This window comes from Salmo salar, chromosome ssa11, assembly GCF_905237065.1.
Source record: "Salmo salar chromosome ssa11, Ssal_v3.1, whole genome shotgun sequence".
Taxonomy (NCBI): domain Eukaryota; kingdom Metazoa; phylum Chordata; class Actinopteri; order Salmoniformes; family Salmonidae; genus Salmo; species Salmo salar.
In genome coordinates, this window is record NC_059452.1 from 91,311,258 (window position 1) to 91,316,994 (window position 5,737).

The following is a 5,737-nucleotide window of genomic DNA, read 5'->3' on the forward strand; positions in this document are numbered from 1 at the left end:
CGATCCACTCCCTCTTCATCTTCCTGCAAGAGAACCGCACCCACCCCCACTATACTAGCGTCTACCTCCAACTTAAAAGGTTTGTCAAAGTTGGGGGTGGCATGCACTGGGGCACTACAAAGTAGCGCTTTGGCGGACTCAAAAGCATAGTTACAGTCCTGAGACCACTTAAATGGTTCTTTGGGACTAAGCAGAGATGTAAGGGGAGCTACTACCTTTAAAAATTCTTACAGAACGTACGATAGTACCCTACCATCCCCAGGAATCTGTGCAACTGGCGGCGAGTCATGGGAGCAGGAAAAGCAATAATTGCTTCCACCTTGCCAGTTACTGGGCCTCGTCCCACTTGCAGAGCCAATTCTATCAATGCAGTCATCTAAGCGAGGTAGAGGAAAAGAATCAGACTTTGTAACTGCATTTACGTGACGATAGTCCGTACATAAGCGGGACGTACTGTCAGGCTTAGGAACAAGAATACACGGGGAACTCCAGGAGCTGTTACTGGGTTTTGCCATGTCATTCTGTAATAAACAAGCTACCTCACTTTTCATTACCTCCCTTTTCTTTGCATTAACCCGGTACGGATGTTGACGTATAGGAGCAGCGTTCCCCACATCCACATCATGTTCCAAGATGGACATGCGACTTGGAACGTCCTGAAACACATTGAGAAAACTATTTATCAATAGGATAAGATCATTAGTGTGATCGTTATCCAAATGTTCCATTTGAGAGGGTAACTTTTTCAGCATCTCTGAATTACATAAGCGTTCACACTGCTGTAATGTATGGCATAACTCCAACCTGTCCTCCTTATCCTCCTCTAGGTCCCAGCCAGGCTTCAGCACCACCGCAGCCACACTGGAGACTGCGGGCTGGACTGGCTTACCTGAGCAGCTGTCTGGAGTATCATGCACATAATATGCTTTCAGCATGCATGACACACAGGAAGAACGCCACCGATCTGGGGTCTTTATCACATAATTGGTGTCACCAAGTTTCTTTTCCACAAGGCCCAGAAAAACATGCCGACAGATGAACCAGGGATTGGCAACAAAACTAAAACTTGATCCCCTGGTGCAAAATAACAGCTAACAGCCTTTTTGTCATAATGCAACTTCATGCGTTTTTGAGACGAGGAGAGAGACTTTTGGGCTAACGCACATGCAGCGTGCAGTCTCTCCCGCATCTTACTGACATAATCCAACACATTTTTAGGGGCACCACTGGGTGTAGGAGATAAGATATGCTCCTTCAAAACTTTTAGTGGACCCCGTGGGGTGTGTCCAAACAAAAGGTCATCAGGGCTGAACCCTAAGGACTCTTGTATTGTTTCCCTAATAGCAAATAGGACAAAGGGCACCCCCTCATCCCAATCGGCACTGGTATCCATGCAATACTTGCGTAGCATCGCCTTTAGCGTCTGATGCCAGCTTTAAAGGGCCCCTGGACTCTCCGGATGATACGGACTGGAGACCTGATGGGAAATACACAGCGTCTAACACATTTGAGAACAGTTTTGACATAAAGTTGGCTCCCTGATCAGTTTGGATAACTTTAAGGAGTCCAAACGTAGAGAAGAACTTCACTTGTGCCTTCCCCACAGTCTTAGCCATTATAGTACGGAGAGGGATAGCCTCTGGGTATCGAGTAGCACTGGACATTATTGTTAGTAAGAACTGGTTACCTGACCTGGTTTTCGGCAACGGACCTACACAATTGATTATCACTCTTTCAAACGGTTCCCCCACCACAGGAATCAGGCAGAGTGGCCCACGAGGAACTGTTTGATTCGCTTTCCCAGTGAGTTGACATGCATGACATGTTTTACAAAATTGGACAACGTCAGACTTCAAACCTGGTCAGAAAAAATGTTGAAGGACTCGGTTATAAGTCTTCGTGATCCCCAAGTGTCTGGACCACGCCTGGTCATGGGCGAGTGACAGCACCTGCTGTCAGAACGGTGTAGGAACAACCACTTGACATACTTCACTCCAGTCACTAACGGTGTCATGAGCTTCCCATTTACGCATCAAAACTCTTGCTTCCATAAAGTAGGTCTCTCTAGTTTTAGCTTCCTCAATGGAAATTACCGAAGCAAAACACTTGTGAAGACTGGTGTCTCCTTTTTGACATTCAATCACCTTCTCGGGGGTGACAGACAAAAGAATGTAATGTAATTGGGGCGCGATTTCGCTTTCCCCTGCCTTAGTTTTTACGGGGGTAAAAACTGTCGGCATTGCAGAAGGAATACTCGGTGCATTGTCTTCTACCTCAACATTCTCAAAAATGGAACTAGCCAAATCCATCACATCTCCTAGCTTGCGAGATTGTGCCCTCGTTAACACACAAGCAGGAAAAACGTGGAAATGCTTGAACCAATTTATCATCTGCTGTTTTGATTTCTGTGTTGTCTACTACCTCTAACACAGGAGTGACGTTAGCAATGTGACTCCTTTTACTGGCAGTGTAGACACTACACCAACACGGAAACGTCCTGATACCAAGTCTGACACTAAGTGGACCCAGTGTAATGTGTTCAGTATCTTCCTTTGTTTCCCTCTCCTCAAGTTGCACAGTTAATGTAATATAATGCAATTACATCTGTTATTTTTTAATTGTCACTGTTACGTTCCCCATTTTCTGTGTTGTGGTTTTGTTTGTATGTGTGTGGTTCCAATAAACTTGGAACCAATCTCGTACAGATGTGGTTTTTGTCTCTATACCATGTAATATGACATGAGCCACAATACTTTTCAGGAGACCAGGGTAAAGCATCAGTAACAATTACTTACTGCGCTGCCCCAGTGTCTCGTAAGATTTGGATGGGCTTTTGATCAGCTTGTTCTCCAGTTAAGGAAACACAACCGGCAGAGATAAACGGAGCATAGACAGGATCCAGTTTCCCACATGTTGAATCAATAACTCGGTCCAACGGACGAGCCATAGACTTGACTAAACCCACACTTTTCATTTTAGGGGACGGTGACAGGGACTGTTTCGGTTTATTTTTCAAAACCGGGCAGTCCGCAATCACGGGACCCTTTTGGTGACAGTAAAAACATTCATGGATTTCATGAAAAGGCTTAGGGTTGTCAGAGGAAAAGCGACCTGAACGAGGCACTGATGACGTAATCGTTAGGCCTTCAAAACTAGGCGCATCAAAGACAGTCTTGTGTGTCAAAGCGTACTCATCTGCAAACACTGCTGCCTGGGCCAATGTTGCCACTTTCTGTTCATTTAAATTAACTACAATTCTATCAGGGAGGTTGCTTTTAAAATCGTCCAACAGTATCAACTCCCGAATATCAGCAAAGGTGTTAGCTTTGCTGGCTGAACACCAGCGATTAAACAGAGACTCTTTGTCCCTTGCAAACTCAACATAAGTACGATGAGAGTTTTTTTTGTGTTTCCTGAAGTGCTGCCTATAAGCTTCAGGCACCAATTCATAAGCCCGCAACACAGTTGTTTTAACTGTATCATAGTGTAAACTGTCTTCCAGGGAGAGAGTAGCTACTACTTCCTGGGCTTTCCCAGACAATTTACATTGCAACAGGAGCGGCCAAACCTCGAGTGGCCAATGCAGCGCAGCAGCCACACGCTCAAACGCAGAGAAATAGGAATCAACTTCCGACTCCCAGAATGGAGGGACTAAAGCTATATTTTTACTCACATCAAAGTGGGCTTGATGATGAGCAGGGTGTGGAGTCACACTGGAGCCAGCATCTAGCTCCAGTTGTCGGACCCTTACCTCCTTGTTGATTTCCATTTTCCTCATTTCTAGATCGAACTTCATCTGTCTCTCTTTATCTTTTTGCTCCATTTCTAAACAGGCCAGCGTCACCTTTAGCCTAGCAGTCCCGTTTGAATGACCCGAAGCAGAAGATAAATGGTCAAATCGGGGCAATGTAAAGGGGGTACGAGCAACCCCTTCCTCCGCACCGTCCTCCGACTTGGCATCGGAAGGTCTACCTGTCTCCTCTCCTGAAGCTTCCCTCTTCTCATCTTTCAACGAGAAAATTCATTTTCTCTTTAAACCCTCCCTGACTAGCACCAAAAGCTCAGCCTTTAGGGCTTTCTCAGGGACGAAGAGTCCATAATGGTCAGCTATAGCGAAAAGGTCTACTTTCCACAACCCCACGAAACGATCAACAGAGGGCACTTCAATAAACTTGGATATGGCTGAGGCAGCCATTTTGTACACTGCAGCCTACTGAACACACGCAAACTAAACAAGTCATCCAAACTCACAACCTACCATCACACCTCAATCACTAATCACAAAACGCTCAGAGCAGCAGGGTCCGGTGGGTTTAATGAGATCCCGGATGAGCCCCCATTATGTTACGTACGCCTCTTGGAAGAGGGAACGCAACACCCTGCTACAACTCAACTCTCCGTGGTGTGAAATAGGTATGGGACTGTAGGTGCGAGTAAGGATGACAAAAGGCAGAGAATTTACCGTTTACTGGGAATTTATTCCGTCACACGGTAATTTGGGGAAAAGGGGCTGGACGGAACCAAAGCAAAGCAAATAAAAGTCAAAGCCCCCTCTCCTACTTTACCTACCTACCCACTACTTACCTATTTTAGCACCACCTGGTGTGCTAACCAAAATACAGGGGGTGGTCCGCCCAGGTCTTTCCTAGTGTGCATAGACAGTAAATACTACGGGTTATGTATGCCCGCAGGCCTCTTGCCTAAGCACTCCCTAGGTCCCTTCCCACCTGGGAACAAATGAAAAAGAATAATACAAACTACTTCACCACAACAACAAAAAACTCTGAGAAACAACTAACACAGGACATAACCATACGCTCTCTCTCAGCAACAACCAACACAGGACATATCAATCATCTTTTTCCTTACAAAGGAACACTTGCTTTTCTAGCTTCAGAAGGAGTCGGTAATTGAAGACAGCTGTTTCTGATGAGAGGGCGGGGTCAGCTCCAATCATCAATGGGGCCGACCAATCAGCTGCTTGGGGGAATTTCAGGAAGCCATCCTGAACCACACACATACAAACAAAACCACAACACAGAAACTGGGGAACGTAACAGTGACAATTAAAAAATAACAGATGTAATTGCATTATATTACATTAACTGTGCAACTTGAGGAGAGGGAAACAAAGGAAGATACCTAATTTAGAGATAAATAAGGGTACAAAAATAAAAACCTTGTATTCTGTAATAAGGTCTTCAACCGTCTCACCGAGGTATATGATCAGGCGACGGATCACACTGTCTCTTCTTTCCTGGATGGTGTCGCACTGTAATATGATGTTATACAAATAATTGCATTTAATATCGGCAACTAAATACATACAGTATAACCTATATACTATTGTGAAGGTGTTACTGTACATACCCCATACAGAACTTCAAAGATCTTCGGCATTCACACCTTTACATCACCTCCTTTTGACTTCAACAAGTCCAATAGTTTTGGTGTATATTCGTCCAGTTTCTGGATAAAGGTGGACTCAAGAGCAACAGTTGTAATTCTTCTGAACTCTTCCTTAATCTGAGAGAGAGAGAGAAAGGAGAAGGGGAGGAAACATCTTCTGAACAAATAAGAACAAAAGATGATCTGAGAGCCAGAATGATTTTGGGAAACTCCTCCCAAAGCATGTGCAGAGTGAGAATGTTCAGACTAATCTTTAATGCATTTATAATTGTAGAATAGAACATTAGGTCAAGACAACATAATATATTTTATTTAATATTTTCAAAAA